Below are 12,438 nucleotides of genomic sequence, written 5' to 3'. Positions count from 1 at the left end.
TAACAACACACAAAATAACCTGTTCCAGAAAAGATGTCACGAATTGACCCTTTTGCTTGGCTCCGCACCAGACGGAGCCAAGGTCCATACCATAACGCCATCGGGGACGGCGTTGTGCTACCACGACGCCATGGTCTGTGGCGCTATGGCCACGCTGACGTGGCGGTCAGCGGCCGTGGTGGGACCCGCAAGTAGGAAGCTTGGCTCCGTCCGGGATGGCGCCGTGCTATGTAGCTTGGCTCCGCCCGCAATGGAGCCATGCCCGTTTGGCGGAAATAACCCGCAAGAGGAGGTGTGCAACACGGTGGACTGTCATTCGAGGTTTGGCTGCGCAAAGGAACATGCTCGTGCCAGAGGCCTACATTGTACCATCTCCCTTGTTCGCACTTGATAACGGCGGCATGCGTCCGTAAGGTGGGTCTTAATCATCCGGATACAGTACGGATGAAGGAGCACTCAATTGAAGCGATGAAGGCTACCTGGGCGGGGAGATTTCAACCGTATTTGGACCAAAGTCAATGGCCAGAGTATCATGGACTTGATCTTTGGCCCGATCCGGCTTTGAAGGTTGTCAAACGGGGTAGAACTCAAACAAAGCGTTTCCGGGGCGACATGGATGATTGGGCAGGTGGGTACCGAAGGCAATGGGGCAACCAACATTTTGCGGAGCCTCGTGACACGACCCGTTGTGGACAATGTAACAAGGAAGGACATAACAATAGAGGTTGTAGCCAAAGGAAGAGATCGAAGGAACACAATAATAAAGGTGATGATGGTGGGCATGGTGGTGGGCATGGTGGGGACGGTGGTGGGCATGGTGGTGATGGTGATGGGCATGGTGGTGATGGTCGTGGGCATGGTGGTGATGGTCGTGGGCAACGTGGCGGGCGACATTGTGCTAGTGGTAGTGGTAGTGGTAGTGGTAGGGGTAGGGGCATGTTTGGTTACCTAAGAGGCCCCGCGCCGGGATCATAGATTATAGGTATGAAAATTATGTCATCATTGATTAAACATTGTTACATTCTTGTACTAATGTAAATCTTCTACAGGTATGGCATCCGGAGGTTGGAGGAACTACGGGAAAAAAGCTCCAGTTGTAGAGAAGCCGAAGAACAAGTGGGAAGTACCGGAGATACCATCGTGGGAGCAACTGCAGTACAGAAAGCGGTATGCGGAAGCAACAAGGAAGATCGAGGAGGAGAAGGCTGAGTGGAAAAGGGAGCGCGAGAGAAGGAGTAGGGAGGAGGCTCACAAGGTTTTCAAGAAGATGATGGATGATTACCATTTGAAAAGAAAGAAAATGATAGAAGATGACAAGAAGGCAAAAGAGTGGGAATTAAAACGAGAGATGGATAGGCTTGCAAAGGAGAAGGCAGCGGAAGAAGATGCGAAGAAGCGGAAGGGAAAATATGGGCGTTGTACTCAGTAGACTATCTATCATTTGCCTTCGTGTCGATGATGTTGTGAACCTTATGACTTCCTCCCCATCATTTGTGTGAACTTTTGTGCTTTGAACTTTGTTGTAAAACTTATGCATGAAACCTACGTGTAAACTTTGTGCTCGAACTATGTGTAAAACTTGATTAGCTATGCTCTGTAAATTTGTCCTGTCAACATCATCGTTTGAACAAGGTTCTGTAACATTTTATACATGGACAGCGCATGGCTCCGTCGGAGACGGAGCTATGCACAATAGCATGGCGCCGTGGGTCGTGGAGCCAATCTTAGCAGCATGGCTCCGCCCTAGATGGAGCCAAGGTCCTTAGAACTTTTTTCAGCCGGGAACACACCAGCCCGAGCAGAAACCGATGGCGCCATGCGGCGACTGACGGCGCCAAGGGCCCGAGGGTTATTTCCGCCAAACGGGCATGGCTCCATTGCGGGCGGAGCCAAGCTACATAGCACGGCGCCATCCGGGACGGAGCCAAGCTTCCTACTTGCGGGTCCCACCACGGCCGCTGACCGCCACGGCATGTGGGGTCAGGTGCAGGTGGGACCCGTCGAGCAGTCAGGTCGTGCGGTTCGATTTTGTCCAGGTGGGTTCGAAATTTGAACCGTTCCGTTTCCGTTTCGTACGTGGGAGGAGTGGGAACCGTTGGGAGTGAAACCATGGCCACCCGATATCTCCTCCACGCCTGTTCGTCTGTTACAGAGCTCACAATAGTGGGTTTTATAAACCTAACCACAACAAAGTTTTTCCTATATTCACAAATGTATTAGAGCTAATTTAGGTTACCAAAACATTTTACAGTAATGAACAGATGGAGTAATAATTTCTAACTTGTTCTAGAATAACAACTCTCGAGAATATACTCGCCAAGAAGGACACCATCTACAAGATTAATGATACATTGGTACATCACACAAAAGTGGGTATCAGGATGAATTCGATCGTATCAATCTTGCGTAACGTTCGATCGAGTCGGAATGGACTTCTTGTGTTGTCACAATATACTTTATTCACGGTGGTGGCTTCGACATCACTGTGCTCGACGCAGTTGTCGTGGCGTGGTGCATGTTGTTCTTTAGTGGCTTGCTATGGCAAAGCCAGAGCCGCGAGATGATGACGATGTGCAATGGCTCCAAGGTGTTCTTTGCTGGCATGAGTTTGAGTTGTGTTTGCTCTAAGATTATCCTCTAATTAACATATGAAAATTTATTCATCTCCAAATAAACTAATAGTTCTTAGGCTCTTTTGTGGAATTTTCCTTCATTTAATTCAGATGTTGCTTATGCTCCGTTTGGGAACTCTTGTCATTTTTTTCTAAATTGTATTATAAAAAAACAAACTTGTTTAGTGCATAGTCAAGAAATATTGTTGTTTTTGGAGAATGTTTCAGTTTAGGGAAAAATTTGTGTGTGTTTGGGGGGGGGGGGGGGGGAATCAACTTTCCAATAAGTAAAAAAAACATTTTTATAAGCACATTAATTGTTGAATCTAGACACGTTAAAGTATTTTTGAATTACTTCAAAAACAAATTTGATGCCAAAAACGGAGGCTTAATAATTTGAATCTAGACTGTGCTGGGATTTATCTCATGGCGTGGATGAAACATTGAATGAACAGCTAGGTCGTCGGTTATCGTCGTTTTGCGCAGTACACACGGGCGGTGACGATAGAGTAGAGCAACTGTGGACGATAACAAATCAACCGACAACCGTGGGAGGGGTGACTCGAGCTCGGAGCTCGGTAGTGCCGGTGGTGCGATCCATCCGTGCCAGCCACCGCGAGCTTGACCTTGAGCCCCACCGCATCCCACCCCATCGTGCACAGTTTAACCGCAAGCGTCCAGCCCCAGCTCCACCACCACCGTACAGCCGGTACGTCCTCCCCCGAATCGAATCTCGCCGTCGCATCCACTCAAACAGACCCTGCCGACAAGCCCTCCCTTGTGCCCATGACGGGTGGGTCCGTTACCCATGCGCACGAGCGTGGCAGTTGGGTAGGTCCTCGGTCCACGCGGCCAGGCTGGGCCTCTGGACGAGCGCCGCGCGCAGGCAGCTTCGCGCGACGTTCCTTCCTCGTGCGTGCATGGATGCAAGTAGGCCCGGGCACAGATGCGCCACGCCACGTACGTAGAAACCTGTGTATGTCCAGCCCACGCCGGCGAGGTCGCCGGGCCGGTGGCGGCGGCGCGGACGCAAGTACCGAGGCCAGGCTGGGCGGGCGTTGGGGCGGCCCCCGGTCCCACCGACAGGCGCGCGCGTACGTGCCCCAACCGCCCCTGGATCCGCGGCGAGCACGCAGCTTCGCGGCAGCTTCCTCGGACCATCAATTTGTTTTGTTTAGACCCCGACGTACTGTACCAGATCTTTGCTCCAACTGCTGATTGGATCCTTTGCCAACTGAAGCTGATCCAGCCAGCCGCGATCGCGCTGGCATGTCAGTCGGTCAGCCAGCCAGCCCAAATCGATCGCACCAGTCGCCGCCGTGCACTATGATATTCCGCCCGCACGGGGCACGAGGACGCCGGGCGTTACGGTGACGTCATCGTAACGGTGGATGCATGGATCCGTGGCTGCATACCTGTCAGCCAGGAAAGGTTTCTTTTTTTCTTTTAACGGCCAGGAAAGCTTTTCTTTCCACTGATCTCAGCTCAGTTGTAGGCACACGTACCTCGCGGATACATATCTTCTCCTACATACAAGATATCGTGCTACGTGATTCCAGGCCCATCTGAACCGTCAACTCAGATTTGAGGGACAGGATTTAAAAGCACCACGGCGATCCGCGTGGATCAAAATGGACCGTCACTGACTGTTTGGGTAGCCCCGCTGGAGATGCCCCTAGTCCCAGGATAAATCGTATCGGCGGCTCCTTCTTCCTCCTCGTATCTTTTGTTCTCTTTTCGTAAACTTGATTTTCAGCCAATTTGTGTCATCTTTCCATCAAAATCACTTGTTAGACCAATTAGGAAACAAAGGGAACTCAGATCTACCAAAGGGAGGATTAGCTCGTGCAGGGCGTTTTGGTGGTGGTTTTTTTTCTCTTTGAGCAATGGTGGTGCTTGATGTTAGGGTGGTGATGTTGGTGGGGTGACATAAGGCCGCTAGACGGAGGGGTTTTGTACGCTCAACGGTAAATTCTAATCCCCCGCTAATTACAGTTTAGCATGGATTGCGTATACGGGATAGCGGGTATGGTTACTCAGCTGTGCGAATATTGGTCTAGTGGATTCAAAAAAATTCAGTTATATTTCGGTCTTGCAATAATATTTGTTTAGTTGGTATGCTATATCCAATATCGGTGTAGTCATATTTATTATTTAGGTTGTATTATTAGACAATATAATGTCGTGGTGTGTTGTATTTGACAAAAAGTAACTTTTTTTAGGTGAGGATACATGTCTAATTTAGTGAAATTTGTTGATTACTATGATCCCGGTATTGTCTGAATAACTTTGGTGGGAGCTGAGAACGCGCTCGTAGCGCGGTGGCTAGGCACGGCAGTGGCCTGCCAGCCCGCCCGGGTTCGATCCCCTCTGGGGACGAATTTCGGGTGTCTCACCCTGCGTAATAATCTTCAGCGCCTCCCACGTATATTCGTGCCACAACTGTCAAATCACAAAATATACGTGCTCTGTGTGTGTAGTTGTAGGTCTAGCTTGTGTACTAGGGGTGTGCGTGTGTGTGGTGTGCGTGTGGTGTGAGTTGGTACACGAGTTCAGATACTACAGCTGTACCACTGATCGAGAGGCATCAAAAAAAAAAAAAAAAAAAAAAACTTTGGTGGGAGCTACTCTTAGTTAGTTTTAGTGTGTGGAGTTGGAATTGTGGGTCTTCAAACATGACGCATTTGTCAGTTGAAAGGGTGGTTGACAGTAAATTTGGGTTGATCGTGAAACGTACACCGTAGTGTCTAGTGTGTGTGCGCGGTGGACCAACTCTAGTTCAAATATTTTTCTGGCATTTGAAGCCAATAGACTATACCCTGGTTATAAGTGCGCAAAGGCAGGAAAACTCACCCCATCGTGTTAATGCTTCCCGGGGTGAAGTAGGTTGCTTCTCATGAAGGCGAGCTAGGGTGAGTTCGATCCTCGCCAAAACAATGAACCAACAAATGAGATGGATGTATCCATGTCAGAATCCATGTCACTGATACGTCCCCGACGTATCCATAATTTCTGTCGTTCCATGCTTGTTTTATGACAATACTTACATGTTTTGCTTGCACTTTATGATGATTTCATGCATTTTCCGGAACTAACCTATTAACGAGATGCCACAGTGCCAGTTCCTGTTTTCTGCTGTTTTTGGTTCCAGAAAGGCTGTTCGGGCAATATTCTCGGAATTGGACGAAATCAACGCCAAACCTCCTATTTTTCCCGGAAGGCTCCAGAACATCGAAGAAGAGTCGGAGAGGGGCCAGGGGGCCACCACACCACATGGCGGCGCGGCTGCACCGGCCGCGCCGGCCTAGGGTGTGGCGCCCTGTGTGCCCCCTCGCGCCGCCTCTTCGCCTATAAAATCCCTTTCGACCTAAAAACGCAGTACCAATTGACGAAACTCCAGAAAGACTCCAGGGGCGCCGCCACCGTCGCGAAACTCCAATTCGGGGGACAGAACTCTCTGTTCCGGCACCCTGCCGGGATGGGGAAGTGCCCCCGGAAGCCATCTCCATCAACGCCACCGCCTCCACCATGCTCCGTGAGTAGTTCCCCCATGGACTACGGGTTCTAGCAGTAGCTATGTCGGTATACTCTCCCCCATGTACTTCAATACAATGGTCTCATGAGCTGCCTTACATGATTGAGATTCATCTGATGTAATCGGTATTGTGTTTGTTGGGATCCGATGGATGATACATTATGATTAGTCTATCTATAAAGTTTGTGAATTTATTGTTGCTGCAATCTTGTTATGCTTAATGCTTGTTGATACGTCTCCGACGTATCGATAATTTCTTATGTTCCATGCCACATTATTGATGTTATCTACATGTTTTATGCACACTTTATGTCATATTCGTGCATTTTCTGGAACTAACCTATTAACAAGATGCCGAAGTGCCGCTTCGTTTTCTTGTTTTTGGTTTCGTAAATCCTAGTAACGAAATATTCTCGAATCGGACGAAATCAACGCCAAAGATCTTAGAATCCCGGAAGCATCCGTAACACACCAGAGAGGTCGAGGGGGCCACAGCCCACCAAACTATAGGTCGGCGCGGCAGAGGGGGCCGCGCCGCCCTATAGTCCGGCCCCCTGTCGCCCTCCCGCGCCGCCTCTTCGCCTATATAAAGCCCCCTGGATCGAAAACCCCGATGCGTTCGACGAAAACCACAGAAACCTTCCGTAGCCGCCGCCATCGCGAGGCCAAGATCCGGGGGACAGAGTCTCGTTCCGGCACCCTGCCGGAGCGGGGAAGTGCCCCCGGAAGGCTTCTCCATCGACACCGCTGCCATCTCCACCGCCATCTTCATCACCGCTGCTGCTCCCATGAGGAGGGAGTAGTTCTCCATCGAGGCTCGGGGCTGTACCGGTAGCTATGTGGTTAATCTCTCTCCATGTACTTCAATACAATGATCTCATGAGCTGCTTTACATGATTGAGATTCATATGAGTTTTGTATCACAATTCATCTATGTGCTACTCTAGTGATGTTATTAAAGTAGTTCTATTCCTCCTGCACGTGTGTAAAGGTGACTAGTGTGTGCACCGTGTGGTTCTTGTCGTAGGCTATGATCATGATCTCTTGTAGATTGTGGAGTTAATTATCATTATGATGGTATTGATGTGATCTATTTGGTTATGTTGATCTATCTTGCACTATAAGGTTACTTAAATATGAACAAATTGTGGAGCTTGTTAACTCCGGCATTGAGGGTTCGTGTAATCCTACGCAATGCGTTCATCATCCAACAAGAGTGTAGAGTATGCATTTATCTATTCTGTTATGTGATCAATGTTGAGAGTGTCCACTAGTGAAAGTGTAATCCCTAGGCCTTGTTCCTAAATACTGCTGAGTTACTACTGCTTGTTTACTGTTTTACTGTGTTACTACTGCTGCAATACTACCACCATCATCTACACGCCGGCAAGCTATTTTCTGGCACCGTTGCTACTGCTCCTATATATTCATACCACCTGTATTTCACTATCTCTTCGCCGAACTAGTGCACCTATTAGGTGTGTTGGGGACACAAGAGACTTCTTGCTTTGTGGTTGCAGGGTTGCATGAGAGGGATATCTTTGACCTCTTCCTCCCTGAGTTCGATAAACCTTGGGTGATCCACTTAAGGGAAAACTTGCTGCTGTTCTACAAACCTCTGCTCTTGGAGGCCCAACACTGTCTACAAGAATAGAAGCTCCCGTAGACATCAAGCACTTTTCTGGCGCCGTTGCCGGGGAGGAAAGGTAAAAAGGCACTCATACTTCGGTTCCAGGTAAAGTACTTTTCTGGCGCCATTGTGTTTGTGCTCGAAGCTATTTCCTTTAGATCCTGCAATTGCAACTTTTTGTTTCTTGTTTACACTAGTTAGGCATAATGGAAAACATCTGTGAGCTCTTTGTACTATTTCCTGAGTCAAGACATGAATGGTTTAATGCGAAAATTAAAAAAACCATGGAACATGTTAGCATGAATACTTTGAACACCATTGTTGCTAATGATATGGAAAATTCTAAGCTTGGGGAAGCTGGCTTTGATGAGCATGATATTTTTAGTCCCCCAAGAATTGAGGAGAAAATTTTCTTTGATGATACTTTGCCTCCTATTTATGATGATTATAATGATAGTGGTCTTTTGGTGCCACCTACTATGGAGAGTAAATTTTGTTGTGATTATACTATGCCTCCTACACTTGATGAGAATAATAATGATAGCTACTTTGTTGAATTTGCTCCCACTACAACTAATAAAATTGATTATGCTTATGTGGGTAGTAATAATTTTATGCATGAGACTCATGATAAGAATGCTTTATGTGATAGTTATATTGTTGAGTTTGTTCATGTTGCTACTGAAAGTTATTATGAGAGAGGAAAATATGGTTGTAGAAATTTTCATGTTACTAAAATGCCTCTCTATGTGCTGAAATTTTTCAAGCTATACTTGTTTTATCTTCCTATGCTTGTTACTTTGTTCTTCATGAACTTGTTTATTTACAAGATTCCTTTGCATAGGAAGCATGTTAGACTTAAATGTGTTTTGAATTTGCCTCTTGATGCTCTCTTTTGCTTCAAATATTATTTCTTGCGAGTGCGTCATTAAAACTGCTGAGCCCATCTTAATGGCTAAAAAGAAAGAACTTCTTGGGAGATAACCCATGTGTTATTTTGCTACAGTAATTTGTTTTATATTTGTGTCTTAGAAGTTGTTTACTACTGTAACAACCTCTCCTTATCTTAGTTTTGTGTTTTGTTGTGCCAAGTAAAGCCGTTGATAGAAAAGTAAGTACTAGATTTGGATTACTGCACAGTTCCAGATTTCTTTGCTGTCACGAATCTGGGTCCACCTCCCTGTAGGTAGCTCAGAAAATTAAGCCAATTTACGTGCATGATCCTCAGATATGTACGCAACTTTCATTCAATTTGAGCATTTTCATTTGAGCAAGTCTGGTGCCATTTTAAAATTCGTCAATACGAACTGTTCTGTTTTGACAGATTCTGCCTTTTATTTCGCATTGCCTCTTTCGCTATGTTGGATAAATTTCTTTGATCCATTAATGTCCAGTAGCATTATGCAATGTCCAGAAGTGTTAAGAATGATTGTGTCACCTCTGAATATGTCAATTTATATTGTGCACTAACCCTCTAATGAGTTGTTTCGAGTTTGGTGTGGAGAAAGTTTTCAAGGATCAAGAGAGGAGTATGATGCAACATGATCAAGGAGAGTGAAAGCTCTAAGCTTGGGGATGCACCCGGTGGTTCACCCCTGCATATATCAAGAAGACTCAAGCTGTCTAAGCTTGGGGATGCCCAAGGCATCCCCTTCTTCATCGACAACATTATCGTGTTCCTCCCCCAAACTATATTTTTATTCCATCACATCTTATGTGCTTTTCTTGGAGCGTCAGTATGTTTCTTGTTTTTGTTTTTGTTGAATAAATTCTTGTGTGGGAGAGAGACACGCTCCGCTGGTTCGTATGAACACATGTGTTCTTAGCTTTTAATTTTCATGGCGAAGGTTGAAACTGCTTCGTTAATTGTTATATGGTTGGAATTGGAAAATGATACATGTAGTAATTGCTATTAATGTCTTGGGTAATGTGATACTTGGCAATTGTTGTGCTCATGATTAAGCTCTTGCATCATATGCTTTGCACCCATTAATGAAGAAATACATAGAGCATGCTAAAATTTGGTTTGCATATTTGGTTTCTCTAAGGTCTAGATAATTTCTAGTATTGAGTTTGAACAACAAGGAAGACGGTGTAGAGTCTTATAATGTTTTCAATATGTCTTTTATGTGAGTTTTGCTGCACCGGTTCATCCTTGTGTTTGTTTCAAATAAGCCTTGCTAGCCTAAACCTTGTATCGAGAGGGAATACTTCTCATGCATCCAAAATACTTGAGCCAACCACTATGCCATTTGTGTCCACCATACCTACCTATACTACATGGTATTTTTCCGCCATTCCAAAGTAAATTGCTTGAGTGCTACCTTTAAAATTCCATCATTCACCTTTGCAATATATAGCTCATGGGACAAATAGCTTAAAAACTATTGTGGTATTGAATATGTAATTATGCACTTTATCTCTTATTAAGTTGCTTGTTGTGCGATAACCATGTTTACTGGGGACGCCATCAACCACTCTTTGTTGAATATCATGTGAGTTGCTATGCATGTTCGTCTTGTCTGAAGTAAGAGCGATCTACCACCTTATGGTTAAGCATGCATATGTTAGAGAAGAACATTGGGCCGCTAACTAAAGCCATGATCCATGGTGGAAGTTTCAGTTTTGGACATATATCCTCAATCTCAAATGAGAAAATTATTAATTGTTGTTATATGCTTATGCATAAAAGAGGAGTCCATTATCTGTTGTCTATGTTGTCCCGGTATGGATGTCTAAGTTGAAGAATAATCAATAGCGAGAAATCCAATGCGAGCTTTCTCCTTAGACCTTTGTACAAAGCGGCATAGAGGTACCCCTTTGTGACACTTGGTAAAAACAATGCATTGTGATGATCCGGTAGTCCAAGCTAATTAGGACAAGGTGCGGGCACTATTAGTATACTATGCATGAGGCTTGCAACTTGTAAGATATAATTTACATGATACATATGCTTTATTACTACCGTTGACAAAATTGTTTCATGTTTTCAAAATCAAAACTCTAGCACAAATATAGCAATCGATGCTTTTCCTCTATGAGGACCATTCTTTTACTTTCAATGTTGAGTCAGTTCACCTATTTCTCTCCACCTCAAGAAGCAAACACTTGTGTGAACTATGCATTGATTCCTACATACTTGCTTATTGCACTTATTATATTACTCTATGTTGACAATATCCATGAGATATACATGTTACAAGTTGAAAGCAACCGCTGAAACTTAATCTTCTTTTGTGTTGCTTCAATACCTTTACTTTGAATTATTGCTTTATGAGTTAACTCTTATGCAAGACTTATTGATGCTTGTCTTGAAGTGCTATTCATGAAAAGTCTTTGCTTTATGATTCAGTTGTTTACTCATGTCATATACATTGTTTTGATCGCTGCATTCACTACATATGCTTTACAAATAGTATGATCAAGATTATGATGGCATGTCACTCCGAAATTATCTCGTGTTATCGTTTTACCTCGCTCGGGACGAGCGTAACTAAGCTTGGGGATGCTGATACGTCTCCGACGTATCGATAATTTCTTATGTTCCATGCCACATTATTGATGTTATCTACATGTTTTATGCACACTTTATGTCATATTCGTGCATTTTCTCGGAACTAACCTATTAACAAGATGCCGAAGTGCCGCCTCGTTTTCTGCTGTTTTTGGTTTCAGAAATCCTAGTAACGAAATATTCTCGGAATCGGACGAAATCAACGCCAAAGATCTTAGAATCCCCGGAAGCATCCAGAACACACCAGAGAGGTCGAGGGGGCCACAGCCCACCAAACTATAGGCTGGCGCGGCCGTAGGGGGCCGCGCCGCCCTATAGTCCCGGCCCCCGTCGCCCCCTCTGCGCCGCCTCTTCGCCTATCTAAAGCCCCTGGCTCGAAAACCCTGATGCGTTCGGCGACAACCACCGAAACCTTCCAGAGCCGCCGCCGTCGCGAGGCCAAGATCCGGGGGACAGAGTCTCTCGTTCCGGCACCCGCCGGAGCGGGGAAGTGCCCCGGAAGGCTTCTCCATCGACACCGCTGCCATCTCCACCGCCATCTTCATCACCGCTCTTTGCTCCCATGAGGAGGGAGTAGTTCTCCATCGAGGCTCGGGGCTGTACCGGTAGCTATGTGGTTAATCTCTCTCCATGTACTTCAATACAATGATCTCATGAGCTGCTTTACATGATTGAGATTCATATGAGTTTTGTATCACAATTCATCTATGTGCTACTCTAGTGATGTTATTAAAGTAGTTCTATTCCTCCTGCACGTGTGTAAAGGTGACTAGTGTGTGCACCGTGTGGTTCTTGTCGTAGGCTATGATCATGATCTCTTGTAGATTGTGGAGTTAATTATCATTATGATGGTATTGATGTGATCTATTTGGTTATGTTGATCTATCTTGCACTATAAGGTTACTTAAATATGAACAAATTGTGGAGCTTGTTAACTCCGGCATTGAGGGTTCGTGTAATCCTACGCAATGCGTTCATCATCCAACAAGAGTGTAGAGTATGCATTTATCTATTCTGTTATGTGATCAATGTTGAGAGTGTCCACTAGTGAAAGTGTAATCCCTAGGCCTTGTTCCTAAATACTGCTGAGTTACTACTGCTTGTTTACTGTTTTACTGTGTTACTACTGCTGCAATACTACCACCAT

Source organism: Lolium perenne, chromosome 7 (assembly GCF_019359855.2).
Source record: "Lolium perenne isolate Kyuss_39 chromosome 7, Kyuss_2.0, whole genome shotgun sequence".
Lineage (NCBI taxonomy): Eukaryota > Viridiplantae > Streptophyta > Magnoliopsida > Poales > Poaceae > Lolium > Lolium perenne.
Note: the sequence above shows the minus strand (reverse complement) of the source record.